Here is a 24,402-nt window from a genome sequence, read left to right as displayed (position 1 = left end):
GATAACTGGATTCTCATGTCTGCTTTCACATTCAATCTGTTCCAGTATCACATATTATGTAGTCTCTGGAAAACTCCAAGTTGTGAAAGTATGAGAAGGAAAAAGGTAAATCATGTATTATTATTATTACAAATACAGCTTTGACCTTGTGGAGCATTTGAAAGTTTCTCCAGTTTCCTCAGGGATCTCTAGAACACACTTTAGAACCCCTAATTTATAGTAAATTTCCTATTATGGGTCATGGTTGGTGGAGTGGATGTTACAAACAAATATTCTACACATACACACTTATACACTCCACATGTGCTCTACATGAATCAGGATTTTTCAGGGAATTAGAATACAATAACGTACACTTGGATTTGAAACAAAACTCAAGGGACTAATTTTATCTCTCTTCTCTGATTCAGAGGGTACTTCTGGGTCCTGCAGTGCCATCTTTGTGAACATCAAGAACAGTATGTTTGAATGTACAGAAGTCTTGGGTTATACCAGATATTTTTTGGTTAATAAGATGATAGGTAAACTACTTGTTACTGTTGTATGATTGAGCGAGGCATGTCAAAGATAAATATGATTCTTTATGATATAATTGCAAAACTGCCCCAGAAGCGAAAGACAAAATCATCTACCAGGAGACCAACACATTAGTATTTCAGAATCACAAGGAAACTGATGCAAGAATTGATACAGAAACACTGACTCTGGAGACCAGTGGAGGAGAATTAGATATTTTTAATTGCCTGGGAAAGGACTCATTTACATAGCTTGAGTTAGACTTTGCTATCGAACTTTCTTAATTTGAATCTGATATTTCTCATTTCCTATTTTATATCATTAAAGAGATGGCCCTCATCTGAATCTGTTAAGGGATCAGATTCCTGTGCTCTGTTGATCTCACCCACATTGAACAAATATGATTCACATGTTTTTCCTTTCTTATTTATTTCATTGGATAAAATCTAAGATGCAAGGCATTATTTCAATAGTGCCCAAGAGAAGGACAATTATCAAAACCTATTAGATCTCAGACATCTCAATTTCAATTAAAAAGACTAACATTCTCTCTAAATATTTAAGTGAATCCACAAGGCTTAATCACAGTTCATTTCTGTTGAAACATAGATAGTAAATTAGCTGACCAATTTTTAACATGAGCACCCTGTGACTTGCAAAATAATAGGAAGGATTAAAAATTATTTATTCTCTACCTCATTACAAGAAGGATATGAGGTAAAAGAATGATTTGTTCCAGTATAATTTTGCTTATTATGCAAACATATGTTGAATAACTCCTGGGCGCTGGACACTTTGCTGGGTCCTGGGTTATAAAGATAAATCAGAAACAATTTGCCTTTATAGCCCAGTAAAGGAGATATACCTATAAATAAAAATTGATTTAGAGTGTGATAGGTTTATAATAAAGATAAGGTATGAGGTATAGTTATGACACAAAGGGAGTGATATATTCTGCTTATGGAATCAGAAAAACACTCGCACGTTCAGGCATGACTGGAGTGAATGATGAGGACGGAGAGCAGTTGGAAATGATGTTGGAGAGTGGGTAGAAGTCAGTTTGTCAGGGGTCTGTAGCCAAGCTAGGAAGCTTAGGTCTCTGGTTTTCTGGGTTTGCCCTGGCACACCAGGGGATTCACAGACTTACCTGAAGTGTTGGTGGGAATGTGATCCAGGCAAGCAGATAGGGAGTTGTTCCTACCTCTGCTTCAGTAGGAACTGCTCAGTTTTATATGTGTGCGTGTTTTAAGTTGGACTTAATATTACTCGACAGTTGTTCATTGAGCACATAGTAGGTGACAGCCATTTTGCTGACGTATACAATTCATAGCCTCCTAGTATAGAAAACATTCCTTTAATAAAAGTTAGAACTCCACCAGCTGTAATTGATGGGGAACCACTGTAGAGTGTCAAGCAAGAGAGTAACATGATTTGCTTCTTGGAAATCTCACTCTGGTTGCAGTTTGGACATTAGATTAAAGAGCAGAGAGGCTGGGCAGAAAATTAAGGTATAAAATCACTAGGACTTGAGGTACATTGAATGTGGCAATGAAGATGGTGGCATACTTATCTAAGTCCCAGGCTTCTGGCTTAGATGAATGTGTTACCATAAGGAGTCTAGGGGAAAGAAAAGGGGGCTAAGGGAGAACTCTTGGGGCTTTCAACTTTTAGGGAGATGTTGGAAGAGGAAGAGTCAGTGAAAGAGACTGAGGAGGGAGAGAGGAAGGGAGAGAGACAGACAAACCAGGGAAGGGTGTTACCAGAGAAGCCTAGAAGGCAGAATTTCAAGAAGAAAAAGATCATGAGTGTCCAGCACTTTCAGGAAGATCTTGTAAAATAGACTGAGAAGTCTTCACTTGATTTGGTAAATGGAGAGGCTTGGGTGACTTCAGCAGGATCGCATTCAGTGGAAACGATTGCAGTGGGCTGAGAAGTAAGTGGCGAGGAAGCGGAGAAAGTAAGACTAGTTATCTTCATGAGAATGGCTGTGAAGGCAAAAGTGTGGGAGAGCATGATCGCTAGAGAAAATGCTGGGATAGGAAGCTTGGGTTTATCAGTATGCACAGGAGAGAAATCCAGGAGGATGGAAAATTGAAGATGATGTGTGTGTGTGTGTGTGTATGCGTGTGTGTGTGTGTGTGTGTGTAATTGCTAAGGGATATCCCTGAGCAGGTGGGAAGGAACTAACCTCCAGCAACCGGTCTTTATTGAGAAGCCCTAAATATATGAGAATTTAGTTGGAATGTATTCAGCACACATGAGTACATGTATCTGCATCTACACATATTTGGGATACTTTAGGGGGGGCAAATTTATTGAGAAAAGTTTGAAAATTTGTCTTATCAGGGTAATGGAAGATTTGGGGTATCAAGGAATTATGGAATTGAAATCATGCCTTTTTATTTATTAAATTTCTCTATTTAGGACATTCACATTTCTGAACAAAAAGGCTACTTTTGTTTAAGCCTGACTAATACCTTAATAATCTGCTCTGGAGTGCTCAGGAAATGCATGTTTTTATCATTGGACATTCCTTAAGAAAGTCTTCCCTCTTTCACCTTTCCATCCCTTCATCCTTATTGGCTCTGAGTTTTCCATGAGTCACTCAAAGCTGTTCTCCCGTCCCTTTAAATGTACCTTACAGCATTCAGCAGTGGTTTTCACTTTCTGCCTATGGGTCATCCACTTCTTAGGTGAAATATTATTTTCTGTTCCACAGCTGGAGTCTATCAGAGATGCTGGTGACCCTCTGAGACAAACCAGATGTATGAAGTTATTAGCCTTTGGAGGTTAAAATGAGGAATGGCATCATAGTCTCTAAATAGTTGCTGTTTTATGCTTTTAAAACATCATAGCTGTCACTTGCTATCATTCTGCCTGTAGGGCTGTTGGCGAGGGGAATGGATAGGAAGATCTGGTTGACACGTAGCTCTGCATGGGGGTTGAGGAGATAAAAGCCTATATTTGTTCTTCAGTTTGCTACTAACGTCCAGTGTGAGGTGGGAGAAATACATTAAATCCCACAATATGTCAGATTCTCACTCTGGAGGAAGGAGAATCATACAGCACCCACAGGTGGTTCATAGGGGATCACAGCATCTATTTAGTAATTAAGAGGAAGTTCAACCTAATATCATAAAATGTTCCTGACAGTTGGGCTTGTTAAAATATGAAATGGCCCTTGGGGAGAGCTATGCTTGGTACAGGCTTCCCCTGGCCACAGTGTTTTCTAGTCAGTATGAGAGTCAGGCTAGGTCTTTCGGACAGGAACAAGCCTAGCTCCTATGGTGTTTTCTAGGTTTGACATTGATTTTCGGGCAAAGACACATAAATCTCTGTGATCATCTTCCCACCTTAACTTACCAAAAGATACATGTTTCTTCAGCGCACCAACTCTCTCCGCCCCTGGGAACTCCTAAACATGTGCTATTACAATTTCCATTCTGTATTCACTAATTTTGTGGTGCCAACAGTTACTAACTTAGCTTCCACTGGTAGGCCACCTTTCTTGTCACCTGTCTTGATTTTTATTTTCCCCCAAACATACGGAATATATTTTCTCTAAACAGTACCCAAATGCTCAATTGTCAAAAGGAAATTGACAAAAAGTGTGCTGTGCTACACACTGTGAAAGGAGCTAATCAAAGCAGCTTTTTAATTGCTATAGTAATGATTTGGATGTGCAAAAAATACTAAAGTTAAATTTGCATGACTAATTAATTAAGCAGAGCTCACAGTTGACAAACATAATTAGCACATCCAAAATTGAAACCACATCCTGGTCCTCTTAACTTGGAGCCAAAAAAGACAACATGAAGCACTCAAAACCCTCTTCTTCCCACTATCTGTAGGTCTGGCTGCCAGTTCTCATATTTAGGTTTGTTATGCATGGAGCATAGTTAATTGCAAAACATTCCTGAGGATCTTACTTTTTTTTAAACAGAGAATTCTCAGGAGTTCTGGCATTTGTCCAGTCTTTTGGCAGCTACATTTTATGTAAGAGTCGAAATCTCAAATAGGGGAAAAGATATCTCTTTATCTATTATCTCTGTCTGTCTATCATCTGTCTTTCATCTATCTTTCTATGCATTGTTGTTAGAAGAGCTTTTGTGCTACATAATTTTACATGGGAAAGTGGGTTGATCTGGAGACACCAAAAACTATGTAATGTCAGGTCAAGTTACCTTGAAGCTCTATCAGTAGAGATACATGCAGCTTTCTTTGGCAAATTCTTGATGTACCAAAGGAAATCAGAGCCTCTGGGAGTCCTTTCTGAGCCAATGCCATGCTGAGTGTGAGGTTCTCCAACTCGCTCATGCTAATCCAGTAGGTAACACGCTTTGTCACTAGGCTACCAAAGTAGAATGGCTCTCTTCAGAGTAACGTGTGGAAAAGTCACTTCCCATATAGCCTAGACATCCTTCCTCTTTCCATAAAGCAATGACCTCAGCTAGACTAAAGATCAGTGTCTGGGTCAAGCACCATATTCTGTTCCCCAAAATAAACCTTCAAATGTACCTGCAAAAGCAAGTTCCCATTCTTAAGCAATCACAGCAGAACAGTGGAAAACCTCCTTTTATGCAAATCGACTCTTGAAACTCCCAGCTATCAGTACAACACACTTCCATCATTCATTGAACCTGTGCCAACTGAATGTCTGTTATGTGCCAGACCCAGTTTTGGACACAGGCCATGGCATGTCTGATACCACACTGAACTTCTACCACTTACACGTGTGGGTCCATGTACACACAGATCTTCATGTGTAGATTTCATTGCCTTTAAGTTTCCTTTTAATAGCAGATACTCTGATTCTATGTAGTTATTAAGAAATATTCATCCTTAATACATAGATAACAAGAAGCACTATATGATTACTGTTATGAAAACTTTCAAAAGTACAGAAAGATGCTGAGGACAATCCCAGTGTAGACTTCAGGCAGTATTTCCAAATGGCATTTGTTATATTTGCTTCAGATTTATTTTAATCAAAGAGGTAATGCTTTACTGATAATGATATCTTCCTTTCTCATTCTCATTTCTCTCTCTCTCTGTTCCTTCCCAGAGGCACCACTGTTATGCTGGATAGCCATCCCCTATATTGTTTATATTTTTACTAGATATAGAATATGCCTAACATATATGTAATATTATTTTTATACATTTGGTAAATTCTACATAAATGCTCTCATGCTATACACATCATTCTATTATTGTTTTTGAACTTGATTCATTTTAGTGCATATACATCTAGTTTATTTTATGTTTTTTTATTATTATTATTATTTTATTTTTGGTAGGGGAGGTAATTAGGTTTATTTCATTTTTTGAGGCGGTACTGAGGATTGAACCCAGGACCTTCTGTCTGCTAAGCATGTGCTCTACCACTTGAGCTATACCCTGCCCTCCCCATCTAGTTTATTTTAACTGTTGTATATTATGTCATTGTGTGAGCATACCTCAATTTGTCTCTTTTTCTACCTGACTATTTAGAGCACTTCCAATTTTTTTCCTGTTACAAACAATACTTAAGAGAACATCTTTGAAAAATATTCATTTACACACTTAAGGGAGAACTTCCCTAAAGTATGTATCTAGAAGTGGAATCACTGAGATGAATTTATACATATTTTCTAATATTAGATATTGTTCTCCAAATAGTAAAGCCTTCTACCAGCAATATACGAGTCCTCCATGTCTTTGTCATACTTGTTATCGTCAGACCTTTAAATTTTTGTCAATCTGGTGAGTTTCCCTGACTACGTGTGAAGTTTAACACCTTTTTGCATGTGCCTATTGAGTGTTTGAAACGTGGCTAGTCTGAGTTGTGCTGAAAGTGTAAAATACATCAGATTTTGAAGATTTAATATGAAAAAAATGTAAAATGTCTCATTAATTTTTATATTGATTGCATGTTGAAATGATAATAATTTGGATATACTAGGTTAAATAAAATATATCATTAAAGTTAATTTCTCCTATTTCTTTTTACTTTTTTAAATGTGCCTACTAGAAAATTGTAAAATGCATATGTAGCTTTCAGTACATTTCTATTGAACAGCACTGGCCTAGAAAGTCCAGTATAATGCTGAATACTTATGGTGAAGGTAGGCTGCTTTTTTTTAATTTGTGACTTCAGTGGAAATCCTTCTTTCTGATGTTTTCTCATGGTATTTTGTAGCTATCTGTTAAACTAAGGAGAATCTCTTCTACTCTAACTTTATTGAGAGTAATTATAATGAATGAAGATTCAATTCTATTGTTTTGACTGCCTTTATTAGAATAAGCATGTAGATTCTTCCTTTAATCTTTTATTATGGTCAACTATGTTGGTAAAATTTTTTTTTAATGTAAAACCACCAGAGATAAACCTACCTGGCCATTTTGTACTCTTTTATACCCTATTGTGTTTAATTTGCTTCACTTTTGATTTTACTTGAGAATTTTCCATGTGTTTTCTTAGGTGAGGTTGCTCTGTCATACTGATTTTTTGGGGTACTCTTCTTTTTGGTACCAAGTTCACATTACAACTGCTGCTGAAAATAGTCTGCATTTACTGAGCACTTACTAGTGCCAGGGGCTTTGCATGTATTCCCTCATTGACTCCCCACAACAAATTTATAAAGTAGATTCTATGATTATCCCCATTTAATAGAAGAGGAAGCTAAGACACAGAGGGGACAGTGTCTTGACTAATGGTGGTGCTCCATTTTAGGCAAAATGTTAGGCTAGGTATCCCAAGAAGCCCTCCTAAAATACACATCTAAAATGCTGAAGGAAATATTTTCTAAAGTCTTAAGATGAATTGTGAACCTGGAAAGAAAGAAAGAAAAATGCTTAGATTCCCTTGTTGTTTTTATCCTTTGTGCTTCAATTTTAGTAGACCCTTCGTGGGAAGCAGGAGAGAAAGCTGAGGTTAAAAGCAAGATGGGGAGTTGGATTAAATATCTCCAGGGTAAGTCCAGGACTTGACAGGTGGCCCATTCAGTGATTAAGCTGGAAAAAACCTGCTCCTCTCACATTCTCAATGTAGGCAGAAAGGAAGTTTGCCTGTCTCAGCCTTGGCTCTAAGTGAGTCGGCTGGGGGAGCGGAGGTGAGAAGGTTCAGGGTTGGTATTTCTCACCCATCCTATAAGTTTTGAAAGAGCACTTTCAGAGAACAAGTATTTTCACTGTCATTCAGTCAAATCTTTTATAATTCCTGTTGTAATTTTCTCCTTAACCTTTGATTATTTAAAAGTGCAATCTTCATTTGTAAATATGGGGTGTTTTATTTTTATTCTCTTTTCTTCTTTATCTAATTCAATTGCATTGTGGTAACAGTATGCAAACTGTGTGCTATTGATTTTTTGAATTTCATTGAAACTTCCTTTCTGACTTAATTTTTTTGTAAACATATATACATGAAAAATAAATATTCCCTAATTTTGGGGTGTAGTGTTCTTTTAATGTAGCTGTCAAATATATCGTTTGTTAATTGTGTTGTCTGACTTGTTGTCTAATTTATCTATTGATGTCTGAGAGTTGTGTTAAAATCTCCCACAATAAATGTGGAGTTGTCCAATTTTCTTGATAATTCTATCAGTTTTTCACTTATGTATGCCTGAAAGCATTAAATCTGTTAATGCTTTTAGCTTTAATTTCCATTTTGTATACTATCAATAATGCTCAGTAGAATTCTTTTGGTTAGTATTTACCTGCTCTATACTGTCTCATCTCTTTATTTTTAACCTTTCTGTATTTGTTTTTTGGTGTGTCTCTTGAAAGTAGCCAATTGCTGATGTTTGCTTCTTTATTCACAGTTATGGTACCTTTCTTGATTAGCTGAGTTTAATCTGTTTCCCACGATTGTGATTATGACATAGTTGGGCCTATTTCTACCATCTTATGTTATTTTCTGTTTACCAAGATTTTTATCTACCTCTTTTTTTTTTTTGCCTTTTTAGCTCTATTTTGGATTTATACATTTTTATTATTCTTTCCTCCACCTCCACCCCAGCAGTTGGAAAATTTTAGATTCTGGTTTTTTAAAAAGTAATTTCTTCACATTTTAAACATACACATTAAGCTTTCTACTTAAAGTCTGTAACTCTTCAGTTTCTCTATTCTCCTTCCCAACAAGGCAAGGAATTTAGCAGACTTTAATTACCCATGGAATCCTTCCTTCAGTTTGCCATTTTATTGTCATGAAGAATTTTAGTTTTACCAGATTTTTAAAGGCACAGAATTAGTTGCTGTTGTTATGGTTATTATCATTAATGGCCAATACCTAAATAGATTTACCAATACATTTTGTTAATTTCTTTGCTAACTGTGCTTCTCATATCTCACGCCTTCCTTCTGAATTCATTTTTCTTCTTGCTGAAGTATATCCTTTCATGACCTACTTCAGTTGGAACAGCACCGGTTTTGCTCCATATACAATTCTCATTATTTTCCCTTATCATTTGGAAGCTATTTCCCCACTGTCCGCTGGCGTCAATTCACCGATGAGAAGCCTGCTTTCAGTTTAATGACTGCTTCTTTGTAGGTAATCTGTCTTCTCTCCTGGTAGCATTTAGGATTTTCTCTTTATCCCTGCTGTTCTGAATTTTCACTATAGTATGCTTAGATGTGGATTTATTTTTGTTTTTCTGTCTCGGCAATTGATGTAAACATTCACCCTGAGGACTCATGTCTTTCCTTACTCCTCAGCCTGGAAAATTCTTACTCATTCTCAGCTATTATTTCTTCCAATGACGCCTCTTGGCTACCTCCTCTATTCTCTGCTTCTGGCTTATATTGAGATATACATTGGAGCTCTCATGTTTTCCAGCCCTTTATCTCTTTATAATTAATATCTTTTTATTTTTAAAGGATCGCAAAATGATGTATGCAAGTTAAGTACAAGTAACTTCCTTTTCACCAGCTTGAGAATGTGTTGCTGACCTGGCGTCCTGTTACTCCTGTGTACTTTAGTGTATATTTCCTACACATAAGGACTTTCTGCTATAAAATGTGATGCAGCCATCAGTATCAGCAAGTTAACACTTCATTGATCTGAAAGTTAACAGCATCTAATCCTCAGACCCCATTCCACTTTCTCTGGTTGTCACAATAAGGCCTTTTAAAAAGTTTCCAGTTCAGAAGTGTGTTGCATCTCTTTAGTCTTCTTTGGTCTCTGACTAAGTTTTTCCTTCAGTATCTTTGGGGGAGACACTCTGATTATGTAATTATTCTATTTCTCATCATGCATTTGCCCAATAATTTTAACATTTATCAATAAGTCTTGCTGCAGCAATTATTTCTTCTGCATTTATTAACTAGAATTCCACTGTAAGGAAGAGCTAGACCTTCTCCTCTGTTCATTATTTATTTTTGCTTTTAAAATACATTTTAAAATGTTATTGTGATAAAATATATATTACACAAAATTTACCATTTTACTCATACTTAAGTGTACAATTCTATGGCACTCACTACATGAACATTTTTGTGCATCACCATCATCTTTCCCTAGAAATTTTTTTTATCCTCCCAAACTGAAATTCTGTACCCGTTAAATGCTAGCTCCGTATTCCTGCCTCCAGTATTCTACCTTCTGTCCCTATGAACTTGATTACTCCAGAAATGTCATATAAGAATATTACAATGTTTGTCTTTTGTGACCAGCTTATCCCCTGTTTAGCTTTGCTCAATTGTCTATTTAGATTAATATGGACTCATAGATATTTATTGTATATTCTATGGATCATTGTGTTGTTGTTGTTGTTGTTGTTGTTGTTGTTGTTATCATCTTTTTGTTGCTCCAGTTGTCCCAGCTTTGGCTATTGGGAGCTCCTTCAAGTTGGCTTCTGTGTCCTTTCAACAAGTCCATCACTTTTCAGAGCATTCCTCTACTTCCTCTCACCACAAGGTGTTACAGGCTCATCTTCTATTTTTCCAGTCCCAGCTCTAGAACTAACCACTTCTTCGGGGAACCCTGGTCCCTTTCATTGGAAAAGGTTATTTAGAAACCTGGATTTGGGCACTGGGAGTTCTTATTGCTACTGGGTGCCATTTTTTCCAGGCTCTCAAATGGACAGAACTAGGAAACATATGTATGTACACAAGCATACACGTACACACATCCATCTATTTCTGTGTGCATCCATCTGTATATGGATTATAATCCACGAATTTATACTGATACCTCCAATTCCCATTTACCACCACAGGGTTTGATCTGGCCTTTCTCGTTTCCTGAGTTGTAACTTCTTTCTCTAACAGTGGGAAACCTGGCTTTCATTATCCACAAAACGTATAGTATTGTGAAACTTTGTCATGGCTCTAAGGGTCAGAGTTATACAAAAAGGTGTATTCAGAGAAATGTTGCTTCTTCTATCCTTTCTACCCTTTTCCTGCCCTCTTTTTCCTCCCTGTTCCCACTAACAACCAGAAAGTAACCATGCTCACTAGTTACTGGTTAATCTTTCCTGTATTTCTTTTGCACTAATTAGCAGACACTTCTTGCATCCCCTTTTTTCTTATATGAAGGGTAGCATGCTGTAGATACTCTTTTTGTACTTTCCTCTTTTTTTTTTTTGGCTTTACAATATGTCCTGGAAATCTCTCCATATGAGTTTGTAGAGATTTTTCTTACTCTTATTTGCAGCTACATATAATGCAATACTCCACTGTGTGGCTGTACTATAGTTTTTTCAACTACTGTCTTATGTATGGGCATTTAGATTGTCTCCAATATTCTGCAGTTACAATTTGCAGAATAATCTTGTGAATCTGTATTTTTATACCATTGGAGATGTTTCTTCAGGCTAGATTCCCAGAAGTAGAGTTTCTGGGTGAAAAGGTACAGGCATAAGTGTTTTTGTTAGGTATGGCCAAATTCCCCTTAAGAAGGGTTGTATCAGTTACCTTCCTATCAGAAATGTATGAGAGTGCTTGTGTCCCCACAGCCTTACCAAGAGACTATGTTGTCATACTTTAGTAAAATGTTCACCAATCTAATAAATGAGAAATGGTATCTCAGTCTCTTAATTTGCATTTCTCTAATTATGAGTGAGTTCAGTCATTTTTCATATGTGTAAGGACAACTTTAGATCATGTGTATGTGTATGTCTATTCATGTTATTCTTCATTATAGCACAATTTGTCTCTTGATTTTTAAGAATTCTTTATATATTTGAAATATTAGCTCATTGTATGTGATATTTGTTGCAAATATTTTCTCCTGGTTTGTCAAAGTCTTTTAACTTTGTTTATAGTGTTTTTTATTACAAAATTTTTTATGTAATCAAATTTATTAATTTTTTTAATTGCCTCTGGATTTTGATCTATGATTAAAAGCCTTTATCTAATCAACATAGACTAAATGGGAACTTGCAGGCTTTCCAGTATGTTTTAATGTCTGGTAGGAATATTCACCCCTCCCACCATGGCCTCATGGTATTTGTTCTACAGTATTTTTCTGGCTATTTATGCATGCTTGTTCTTCCACATGAATTTCAGTTTCATCTTGTCTAACTCCATAGAAAATCTTTTTGGTATTTTTATTGGAAATAAGAAGAGCCAACATATTTATGATGTTACATCATCCTATCCAAGAATAGAAGAAATCTTTCCATGTGTTCAAGTCTACCTTGTGTTTTTCAGGAATATGCATATTTTATTTTACTTATTTTGATTGCTGTATCAGTTGTCACTGTATTTTATTACTCACTGTCATCTTGCTGTTGGTCTCAATTTTCTGGATATTTTAATCCTTATTTCTATTTCTTTGTCATCTGTGCTCCCATATTCCATTTACATTTCTGTAATTAATGCCATTTTATATTCTTCCCATTTGCTCTTCATGGTAGACTTTTAAAAAGAACACCTGTAAAAGAGCTTTATTAATGGAAACCCAGGTCTGGGTTGGGGTATCCTGGGCAGGAGCTATAATCTGTGTGGTGGGGCTGGGTGGAGTTAGAGTGGTCTTAAGTGGAAGTTTTTAAGTAGTCTTAAGTGGTCAATTACACAGGAATGAGGGCTTATTTACAGACCAATCCATAATAAGATTTGACTGGTAGCAATTTAAACTAAGGGAAAAATGGGAGAATAAGAATAGATAAATGGGCAGAAAGCCTAGGGCTGGGCTGTGTAATAATGTAATAAAATGATCATGGGCTTTGGAGTCAGACCATCTGAGTTTGAAGCTGGTTCTGTCATTTTCTGGTTAAGTTGAGCCTCAGTTTCTCATGTGTAGTAGATATTAATAGTGCCTATCTCAGGGTTGCTGTGACTATTAGAGATGATGCACCACTCAGTCCTGTTAGATATAGATAGAGATAGATAGCTATGTGAATCAGCACAGCACATCACATAGACCAGACTAGAATAGACTGTGATAAGAATATGAGCCTGTTACCTGTAACCTGAATTCTCTTGCTCTTCCCTCATTATCCTAGAGCCATGCTGCAACTTTAAGGCTTTGGAGGTGTGTAGAACAGCAGCTGGTCATTACCCTTCAGATTTGGGGCTGTGTCTAGGACTCCGTGATTTCTAATGTTGGACAGAAAATTACAGACTCAACAGGGGTTTTGGTGTCCACATGGAGCTAATGGAAGTTGAATCCGATGAGTTTGGGGGATCTTATTCATAAGTATATTCTTCTCTGGGTATCCATCCTCCCGGTGGTCTGAGCTTTTGATTGAATCATTAACAATTTGAGCTGCAGAAAACTGTTGGGGCTTTGTTTGGTGAGAAACCAGTGGTTGGGAGGCAAGACTGAAAGAAGTAATTTATATTCAATTGGCTAAGGCTTTTGTCATTTGCAAACGTACATAATGGGAATGGGGGTTAGGGGAGAGATGGATAGTGGCTCATCTTAAATATCTTCATTATGAATAGCTAAAGTGATAAGACTTCAGATGGGAGTCTGAAGATATGATAAAACTTGCAGCTGAGGGAGAGGTTAAGGGCTGCACCCCATTCTCTGCTAGGGGTAGCACATATGCCTATAGACTTGAGAGTCTAGCTTAAGAAAGCTAGTAGAGTTAAAAGTGTTATAGGAAAGGCCTGGAAATCCTAGAAATTCCCGTGCAAACTCAGAAGTAAAATAAAAGGACTGTCATTTACTAAATAAATGTAACTCCTGCTGACAGTGAGAATGAAAAGGGACAAGGAAGGACAAAGGAAGAACTGGCATCTGAAGGACAAAATTAATCAATAAAGTGAAACAATAGGAATGTCAGAGTCAAAATCAAGTGTTATTTTACTTAATTCAAGACGTCTGGCCAGTTTATCATCGGAGAAAGAACACTATGAATAAATCAAGTATATGGAGAACCTTGATTGTCATGTTAACTGTTCCTCCTCTATCTATCTCATCATTTTTAGCAGATCATGTGAAAAGTTAAAATTTGCTGATTTGAGTTTCATCTTCTTTTATTTCCTCTGCCCTGCACGTGAAGAGGCCAGTGAACCTTAAAATAACCAAATGGCAGAAAACCAAGGGAATAGGGACAAGCTTAAGTGCCTGGCCTAGATAATTAGTCTGAATAATCAAGAATGGGGTGCATTATAATCCTAATACTGGCACAGTAATTAGACTTAGAAGCTTTGAACTATGATGTTATAATTTGTATGTGTGACTGTGGGGTTGGATAGTTTGGGGACACTTTAGTTTTTAATTTAACAACAAAATAATTGATCCTGCATTTTCTAAACACATGAACATCTTGATCCACATTTCTGGGAACTCTAGATGGATGAAACAAAAACTTATAAACACCTGGCCGCAGGTTTTTTGTTGTTTTACTAAGGAAGTCCTCCTCCCATATTATTTTAAATGCATACAGTGTGTCATCCCCAGAGCTTTTAGACTCACTGTGTTTTGAGACACAGCTGATTCCCAATTATAAAAGTAAAAGCAATTATCTGAATTCTCACCATGAATTTAAGATGATAGTTTTATATCTATTTATTAAAAATAACACAAGCCAGGCAAATGACTTACTTAAAATGCAGCATGTGCTCAGACTGATTTAAAGCAATAACAATGGTCATATCCCTCAGGATTCTCCAAAGTGTTCCTTTTTTTTCCCTCTGCAATTTGAATCCAAATGTTCAGCTTTGATTTGGGGGTTTCTTCTAAGTTTTGCACCTTTCTGGGCTATTTGTGTATTAGAGATAAAGGGAGAGAGAACAAAGAAACCCAAACTATGGCATTTTAAAACTCAAGTTTAAGAGTTAACAATTTCTATTTTGTTTGAACTGAAGTTACAAGTTTAGTTGTTAACTAAAGTGCCCACAAAACGGAATCTCTGCTTCTCCAAAACAGCATCCTTACCCCAATTCAACACAGAATGGGTTTGTGATTCTGTAGCTCCTCCTTCTTTAGAGGACCCAGAGAAGGTAATGCTCACCTCCAGAACCCTTAAAATAAAAGAAACTAGATGAACTATGATTTGAACAATACAAGTGCTTCCTAATTAGTGGAAACTCTCTTTTAAAAATAATCATCTTTAGGAATTGGATGTGGAAGAATATTTGCAATATCAAAAAATATCATGCTATAAAACATATAAACATATAAAACATAAACTTAAAAATACCAAAAACAGAACACAAAAACTGAAACTCTCACCAGTAGGGCCATCAACTTTACCCTGTCTCATAATGTGAGTCTAGCTGAAAAATAGAGATTCCTAAAGCCTTGGTGATGTTCTGACAACTCCAAGCTTTTTTGAAATGAAGTTAGCATTTACACTCATTCTTTTTCATCCCTTAAACTTTCTGGACTTAGCAGACATGTGCACTGTTCTAATGTTTAATTCTTATACTTTAAGTTGTTTATTTTAAAACTTGTCTTCCCAACCAGATTATGTTTCTTGATAATAGAGGTCATATATTCTATTCATATATGACTATTTATGCAAGGTCATAAAACTTTGTGTATCATCTAGTAACATGCCTTGATACATTAGAAACCCAAGAGATAGATACTTCTTCATTAATTTCATTGCTAGTATTTTTAATACCGTCATATGCTTGAAAATCTTCATTTTCTTTAAATATGTGATCTTAAGGGTTTTGCTCTACTCTGCAATGTGATCTTATAGCACATAATAATTGGATTCCCAGTTAAATGCATTCCATTAACTGAGAGACACATGTATAAATATGTCCCTCTTGCCACTAACACACCAGAGGCAAAAGTAAATGTGATGGTGGAAATGCTGGAGAATGGAGTAAGTCTATCTATTTGCATGAATTAAAGAGTTTCATTAACTGAAGACATTGATAACTGCAAAGGTAGCTTGTTTCCTATGCCAAAGCACACACACAGGGGGAGAGAGAGGAGTAAGAGAGCTTTGTATCCAGCAAAATGAATAATTCTTTTTCTATACCTGGTTTCCTTGGAGTATCTTACTTTGAGGATATAGAAATTTCATACTCCCAAAGACATTGACCTCTGAAGCCCTACTAAGTACCACTGCTTTCCCCCTTGAACTCTGACATGAGGGTTGTAGAGAGCTGGCAGTTCTGCAAGCAAAATTAATCTCCTAAATCCAACGTGTACCTTTGGTGTGGGATAGGGCAGGGGAAGACAGAGTTTTTGGTATTAATATAGTAAATGGCCTCTCTAAGCTGACTTAGTTAAGAACAGGATATCAGCTACTTCATCCTGACAATGAGCCTGATTTTTATTCCCCTCCATTAAAGAGTATTTCAGAGCATGACTCTTTTACCTTGTAGCCAGTGCAAGAGAAACAAAGTGCCCTGAAAGCAAAGACAGCAGAAACAATGGCAGGTCTCACTCAAAAGCTCACTCTCCCTTCTACTTTCTGCCATCAGAAAAAAAAAAAAATCCACCTTCTTAATAGTCACTACTGATAATAGCTCCAGAGTTTAGCACCATTCAGAAACTTCCTAACTTTCTGTTGCCTCTCTGACCTGCTGATCAGTTTCAGCCACTGGCTCTGAGTAGGAATGGAATTGTCAGTTAGTAAAACACCATGACCATCATTGTCTAGATGAAGCCTTAAAATGAATGAGGTTAATAAAAAATAGATCATATATCATATATATATATATGCATGATTTCATGACGTAATAATAGCCTCTAAATATGTGTAAGATGTTTCTGTAACACTTTATCTGCTCCTCTATTGTGGTTTTTATTACTGTGTGCCCTATATTATAGTAATGTCCACATTGCATTTGATCTGCTAGGCGGTAAGCCACTTGAGGTCAGTGTACATATCTCATCTTTGATACTGCCCCCAGTTGCTAGCATGGTGCCTTGCGTTTAGCTGATTTGCAGCAAATACTCACTAAATGCATGAATAAAATGGTATTTGTTACTAATATTTAAATCACATTAAATACTGTATACGATTTCATTGAGTCTGGTGGACCAAGAGACGTGTAAACGGGCCAGCAGGTTCTGTTTTCTATTTCTTGGTGCATAGTCATAAAGTCACAAAGCATTTCAGGAGCAGATGTGCGTCCATGTTGGTTGAGAGAGCTGAAATGGTCCTCTCCTTGATGATATCCTAATTTTTCTGGCTTCAGTGGCCTAACAATGGCCACATCGTAATTCCAAGCATCATTTTTGGGTTCTAACTGGTGGTTCATCATTTTACAAGAAGGGTTTAGATCATTCTCTTCCAAATACACTTGGCATCGCATCTGCCACTTTCTTGCCCACTCCCCCTACAAATGGTCTGTGGCATGTTGGCATTAAACTTCCCAGGAGGACTTTAGGTTGCCTGAATTAGAGATTTATTGCTTACTTCTTCTTCCAGATCATTTATGGTGTTGAATCATGTCAGTTCTTACATCTATCCCTCATGGACTTCAGTCTAATACTTAGTCATCCCAAGAAGCCATGGTTTGTTCTTACTAGGTTTCCTTAGAGGTCAGGTTTAAAGAGATGGGAAGCGCAGGAGAAGAAGTATGTATCTTGCATCTCATAATACACAAGGCTCTGCAGCCATGGTATATGTTTACTTTTCCTCTACTAGGAAAAAAAGAAATCTGTGTTCTACAAAAATCCAGCCAGAGCAGGGCTAGTTGTCTGGGATTTTCTGTAATCTAATAGAGCAAGTTTAATAACTCAAGAGAGGCCTGCTGTATATTGCAACCCATGGCTCATGAAAAGATATACTATGTTAATTTTCTGAACTGGGTCTCTTAGGCTGAATTACATTATTTTGATAGTGTCTCTCCTGAATTAACTGCAGTTATTTGAACATCCAGCATCTTTAGCTAACCAATGGAAAGGAATCCTTGGATGTTAGTGAGCTACTGAATTCCAACTGGACCTCTCCTCTGTTGAGGGAAATGGCTAGTAGATGAAGAATCTTCAGTGCTTTTGGGTAAAATAAATATTTTTATATGGGCAGCATACTTCCCCCTACTAATAAATGTGAATGATGAACATCGTGCACCTCTCCTTTTAGAATACTTCAGTGCTCCTCATTCCTTCAGGATGAACTCCAAACTCCTAACCACCACCCACAGGGACATTTGCCTAGCCTCATCCCAGGCTCATCTCATTGCCTTCTCCCTCTCTTCTCTTCAGCTGGCCTGGACTGATCTCAGGACACCAAATGGCCAGATTCTTTGTCCCCTCTCGGGGACAGTCTGCTGTCCCCTCCCTACATCTGTCTCACTATTAATTATAACAATAGTAGTCATTAGGTTCTGTCTTAGTAGGGCTTCTATGCACTCTCTCACTTAATTCTTACAGCAACCCATGAGTACTCTTAGTATTCCCATTTTGCAGATGAGAAAAATGAGGCTTAGTGAGCATGTACGAGCCCTACCTAGGCTCACACAGCTATTGAGGGGTAGCATAGGGAGTTGAAGCTAAGTAGTCTGACTCCTGAGCCCACTCTAGGCTGTACTGCCTTCTAGCATGAGAGTTAAATATGGCTATCTGGCTAGCTCCTATTTAGACATCACTTGCTGCAGAAAACCTCCCGCATACCTACCACCCTACCCCAGCCCCCTCGTGGGTAACATGCTCTTCCTATGCTTTGGTCGCATCGCACATTCCATTTCTCCCTTTACAGCACTTAACATACAAATACCTCTGTAATTGGGTGTCTACTTGTCTGTGTCCCTCACAAGCTCCTGATACCCATAGAGCAGCATCCCATCTTCTCTCCTGCCATTTTTATCCCCAACAGCTACCGGGAAGTTTGGCATTCAGCAGGAGCTTGATAAATGTATGGAATGAGTGGTCAACTAAGCTCCACTGAAAATTCTGTACAATTCTTCTGGCAGGAAAATATTAACTTTCATCTTACTGAATTATCAAACTTTAATGGAGGAAATACTTAGCAGCTTCTCCTTTCTCTGGGACTCCAGAATTATGTGACTAGACAGAGGCTTTCTTGTGGTTAACAGAGCCAAGTCATGTGGGTCAAAGTCTATCACTTCAATCAGGCTTTTGCTCCCTCCAGCTGTCTCCCCCATTAAATTCTTGTTTACAAAAAGAGATAAACCAGGAAGTGGCTTGTTGCTTTACAGAAAGATTCACCAAAGGATTTTCGCTTCTCAAGTGGCCTGTTACCCAGTATCATGTAACTCAGAATCTGGAAGAGACACTGGACCATTTGCTCATCTAGTCCTTTTTAAGTGCGAGAGACAGGTGAGGTGCAGAGAGGCTCAAATTCAGCTACTAGTAGTGGCTAAGCCAGAGCTATAACCCACATATTTTATTTAAATAATTTATTTGGTGCATTTAAAATATAGTTACTATACAAAACTTTTTTTAACGTTATTTATAACAAATGCATTGTCTCTAAAACAACATGTGACTATTTGCATACTTCAGCAGTGCAGACACAAGAAAAGGTTTTCAGAAAACTTCCTTGAATTCTAACATACATTCAGAAAATGGTGTAGAGCTTGATGAATTTTCATGAAATTAATCCATCCATGTAACCGGCACCCAGATCAAGAAATAAGACATTAGCAATGGAAGATTTTTACTATAAATAATATATGATTACTTTTATATTATCACCTACATATGTTCTATTATATATTACAAGCTTATCATAAGAGGAGATTCTCATGGGAGGTGGGTAGAGAGGGGAAAGAACTTTTGAGATGACAGCTTATCCTCATAAGCTCATGTGTGACTTTCATAACTCCATAATATAGTATTTAAAGGATATATCTCTGCTTTTGTAATGAAATGAAGTTTACTTATTTGCCTATTTGCAGAACTAACACGTGTTTGGGCTGATATCATAAAGTCATGAAAAGCAGTACTTGTATGAATCTAACTCATATTCTATAGTGCTCAAATGTCTACTTAGAGCACTTTCGGGGCATGATTCGTTACATGGGATTTGTAAACATTGGTGTGTGCTTCATTCTTTTTTAGAAGAAGGTGAAATCTCAAATCTATTTATTGGCTACATACAAATGTACTCTGAGCCACGATGGGCTTGCATGGTGCTCATTATGTGTTTTTGTTTAGGCTTTTGGAAAACTTGGATGTATTTCTGAGTGGACTGACTGGCATTAAGGTTTCTGACTGAGGAGCTGACCTGACTCTGTTCTAAGCCAGCTAACGCATGCCTGTGGCCCAGCTCATTAGCACCAGGCTTTAAACGTCCAATTCAATACTACCTGACAAAGAACTTTATTCCCCATTGCCCAGAACTTTGGACAAATTATTCAGCCTGAAATATTCTCTTGATTTCAACTATTGGAGTAGCCAATTCTGTCACACAATTATAATAAACATTTGGGGAATAAAACTTCTGCCTAAAATTGGATCAGAATGTTACACTTATCTGCAAGGCCAATATATTACATGAACATTATCATTGTACAGTTCAATTAGTAGAACAGTGACTGAGCAATTTCTAAAAAATCACTCATGATCTAAAGGTTACTTAGCCCAATGGATTTTTAATATCTAACATCCAAAGAAAGTTTTTTTTCCCCTTTCCCTATCTCTACCCAAGGATAAAATTCGTCTAGTTATTCAGAGCAATAGCTCAACTAACCTTAGTCCAGAAAAAAAAAGTTCTTACCTGTTTTAAACTTACTTCCTGCTGTCTAGAATAGCCCCTTGCAGCAAGCAACATATTAATCTACTTAATTAACATGTATTGTGCCTTGTCAAGGCCAAGCAGGGTCCAATTATGCACTGTAGCTAATTTTACCTTCTTCCTTTTTGTATCTCCTTCTTCTTCCCCTCTGCTCCCCCTTAGCTTTATCTGCTTACAACAAAAGCTCAATAGGAGACTAGCAATAGCTTGATGAAATTAAACAGAATATCACAAAAAGACCTGTGAGTTTGAAAGGTGCCTTTTAACTTTAGCAGGGAGGCAGAATAACATGACCCTTGCCCTTGGCTTGGAGAAGTTTATGTGGAAGTACATGATGGTTGTTCTGTTTGTTTGCTCTTATTGGACATTGTTTTTCTTTACATGAGAATCATGTCTAAGAGGGATTGCTCTTGAGCCTACACATCCCCCAGTAAAGGCAAATGTTGTCATCCTGTTGACACTGCCAAAACCTGTTAGGACTATTAATTCTGTTGTTCATTTAGGCATGCATGGTTGCCACAGCAACAACAATCTCTTAGTTCCTTTAAGCCCTCTGTGCAGTGAGCATCTGTTGAGAGTCCTATGAAGGTGTCATAATTTCTATCCTTCCTGTCACAGATTGAACTCCTTGCTTGCTCTCCTTACGAGCTATATATTTATCAAGAATCCCTAGAGAGAGAAGAGACTCTTTGCTGGAGCCAGTCAAAGGAGAAATTGAAATGAAAATGAAGGCTTTTGTTTCCCATGGGCTGCTGCAGAAGACCTCAGAATAGGTGGTTTGGAAGTCAGACAATTATTAAAAATTTTGGTCAGCTGAAATGTGAATAAGTCCTTGGCAAAGTTCACAGCCAATCTTTTACAGAAGGTGGCCAGGACACCGAGTGTCCTGCTTAAAGCCAAAATTGTAAATTCTAACCCAAACTCCCAGTGGTATGCAGTAATAGGGTGCAATCTCTTGCCAACTGTTTTTCATAGTCCAAAATCTTCTCCTTAAGAACCATATAGTTTTCAGAAAATACGTGTCTCAAAGGGACACATTTCCTCTTTTAATTTCCTCCTAACTACGGGTTGACAGCTTACATGTTTTCAAAAGCCACCTTCTAAGACAACCATCTTCTAAGATACTCTTCAACATGAGTCCTTATCTTTGATCCTGTCCTAATTTATCTCATCTGCAATTTATAGTCAGAACTGGAGGAGAGTAACAATTTATACATAAGTTACATTAGCCAAGTGAAAGGAGCTGGGATAGGGGCAGCCTGTCTTTTTATAGCTCTTGAGAGTAGTTGTCTTAAGTCTTTGCAGAATCCTTAGTTGAACTTACATGTAAATATTAGGGCACCTGACTGAGTAAGTTTATCAAAACATCTTTATAGGTTTCCTACTCCTGTCATTACTCTGATCAAGATGATCAAGAACAGATTTCTGTATTCATTTCTGCAGAGAAGCTTACTCATTCCTCTTCAGAATTCTCTTACCTAATGATACCTATTGTTCAATCATAAGTAATATTTAACAATAAATCTTTTACTTGGAGTAAATTATCTTTGAGAAGAATTCAACTTTAAATTCTCTACTGATCAGTGATTGTCATTTCCACCTTTCAGTTTAGAGAAGAAGCATCTAGACTGAAAACTATTCTTAGCTAAGAAGGTTGGGTCTGACTTCCACAGACAGTGAGTATGTTCTGAGGGCTTCTTTTTTGCAAATCTTTGTGGGGACTTCAGGGACCAATTTTTGTAGGACTCCCCCATTACAAACACCCTTTCTGGACTATTTTTACTTTTTATTCACATTTTATCAACAAAGAACTCTTCATTTTTTACTTCTCTAAGATCATAACATCATGAAGTTTTTGAGCTGGAGAACACCCCTTCTCCCCAGCTGACCCTCTTTTGTGCATTTCTGTCCTCCAAACTTGCAGTGCTTAACTATGCTCATGTTGTCCAATTTTTAAAACTTGTATACATGGATTCGTTAATAGCTGAGCACAAACCAAACATTGTATTATATACAATATATTATACTAGTATGGGCTTATGGGAAATAACCTTAAATTACAAATGAGATTTTTTTTCTAGTTCCAGCTCTGATTTTAATTCATAGAATGGCCCTGGATAAGTCTCTTAACTTGATAGGTCTCAGTTTCTTTATCTGTAAAATGGGAATAGCATTCTCTGATAACTTATTAGAGAGATAAATAAGATACGTTAAGACTCCTTGGAAAGTGTGAGGTACTATCTATATCTATGTCTATATCTATATCTGTATCTGTATCTATCTATATCTATATATATATATGAGGTATATGGATACCTAGCCGTTATGCCTGTCTCTGGAGTCCACATCAGCCTAGTGACTTTAACTGTGACCTTGGTAAAGGTCACAAAATCCTATTATAAATCCACTTACAAAAATGTGGCTTTACCTTTAGCAAACAATTTCACCAATAGCAATCTATATTGCAGAAATTTCGTACATGTGTGATTATTGGCAAATGACGTAACCCTTCTGTATTTCATTTTCTCATCTCTAAAATGGATTTGATTATTTAACCTAACTCAAATAATTTTAAATGTATAGAAAAATCTAGAAGAACACATTTGATTGTTCTGAGACACAGGATAGTGTCAAATGCTTTTGTGAAGTTAGAATATTTGAAGTCTAGTTGTTTTCCCACTTCAACTGTATCTCCTCACTAGAAGTTAAGAGTTTCCCTTGGCCCCCCAGGTAGTGCTAGGAACATGGCAGACACTGAAGATATTATGTTTTCAAAGAATAATGACATCTTGTTGTGTATAAAAAATTAGGATCTTAACTTGAAATTTTCTATTAAGTTACTCATTCATTAGTTTATTAATTCAATAAAGTTATTTAATATCCATTACAGGCCAAGCATAATAGATGTTGGTATACAGTGATAATGAAAGGCTTATGTAAATATCTAATTAGACTGAGTTCTTTCTAACTGTAGGTCTGAACTGGTACAAAATTTGGTACCTGGTCTTGAATAAACTTCATGCTGTCACTTGTGATCCTTCTACTTTGAAGAATACTCTTCAGTAACTCAGATGAAAACTAGAGAGTTAGCTCGTAGGGCCTTGGAGAACCTGACAGAGTATGAAGTGCTCCAGATGATTCTGAAGGCCTACAGACCTTGGGCGTCCTTTCCTCTGGTTGAGAGATCTATGATGAATTCTCCAGTTACGAGCAGAGTTGAAGCTGACACAGCAAGTCTGGGGGTTAAGGGCATTCTCTATGAAGTCACACTGCCTGAGTTTGAAGCTAAGCCCTACCACTTACCAAGTGGGTAGTCTTGGGCAAACCATATACTCTGCCTTAGTTTACTCATCTGTTGAATGGAAGCAATAATATGACCTCCTTGGATTGTTTTATATATGAAAAGAGATGGATATATTTAAAGTACCTAGCATAGTGATTAATATATTTAAGCATCCAACAAATGATAGCTACTGTTATTATTTTTAAAATTAATCTCATGAAGAAATAAAGCAGTCAGTCTGTCATATGAGGGTTAGGGGAAGCCCTGGGACCAGATAAATGTGGAGATGACATGAGTACAGATCATTTTAGGAGATGGTAAATAATGAGAATCAGAGTCAGGGTGAGAGTACAATTGATACAGGTCAAAGAATCAGAGAACCCTAGGATTTCAGAGTCAGAATTCATTCATTCATTCATTCGTCCTTCCATTCCATAAATATTTGTGCCAGAAGCTATTCTAGTTACTGGGTCAATGCAGTGACTATAATATTGCTCCCCTAATGGGCTTTATATTTTAGTGATAGAAACTGGGCCATCTGACTCCCCCCACATCTTATCA

General features: G+C 37.1%; 1 protein-coding gene and 1 long non-coding RNA gene across 11 annotated transcripts in view; one reads left to right on the top strand and one right to left on the bottom strand.

Moving 5' to 3' along the window:
* The window catches only part of LOC140698131 (uncharacterized), a 37,872-nt gene extending 14,085 nt beyond the window's left edge, over positions 1 to 23,787 (bottom strand). The window contains exon 1 of the long non-coding RNA XR_012075646.1: positions 23,559 to 23,787. This is a non-coding gene — a long non-coding RNA (uncharacterized lncRNA). The remainder of the gene's footprint in view (positions 1 to 23,558) is intronic.
* Positions 1 to 24,402, top strand: part of CES5A (carboxylesterase 5A) — a 224,508-nt gene that overhangs the window by 40,542 nt on the left and 159,564 nt on the right. For 8 of the 10 annotated variants that reach the window (XR_012075642.1, XR_012075643.1, XM_072967392.1 and 5 more), the window contains one exon: positions 7,397 to 7,471. The exons of the other annotated variants lie outside the window; for them this stretch is intronic. The gene's annotated coding sequence lies outside the window, so the exon portion shown is untranslated. The remainder of the gene's footprint in view (positions 1 to 7,396; positions 7,472 to 24,402) is intronic. 10 annotated transcript variants of the gene reach the window in all.

The sequence above is a fragment of the Vicugna pacos genome, chromosome 9 (genome assembly GCF_048564905.1).
Source record: "Vicugna pacos chromosome 9, VicPac4, whole genome shotgun sequence".
NCBI classification, from domain to species: Eukaryota; Metazoa; Chordata; class Mammalia; order Artiodactyla; family Camelidae; genus Vicugna; species Vicugna pacos.
Note: the sequence above shows the minus strand (reverse complement) of the source record. Positions and strands in the feature narration are given on the sequence as shown.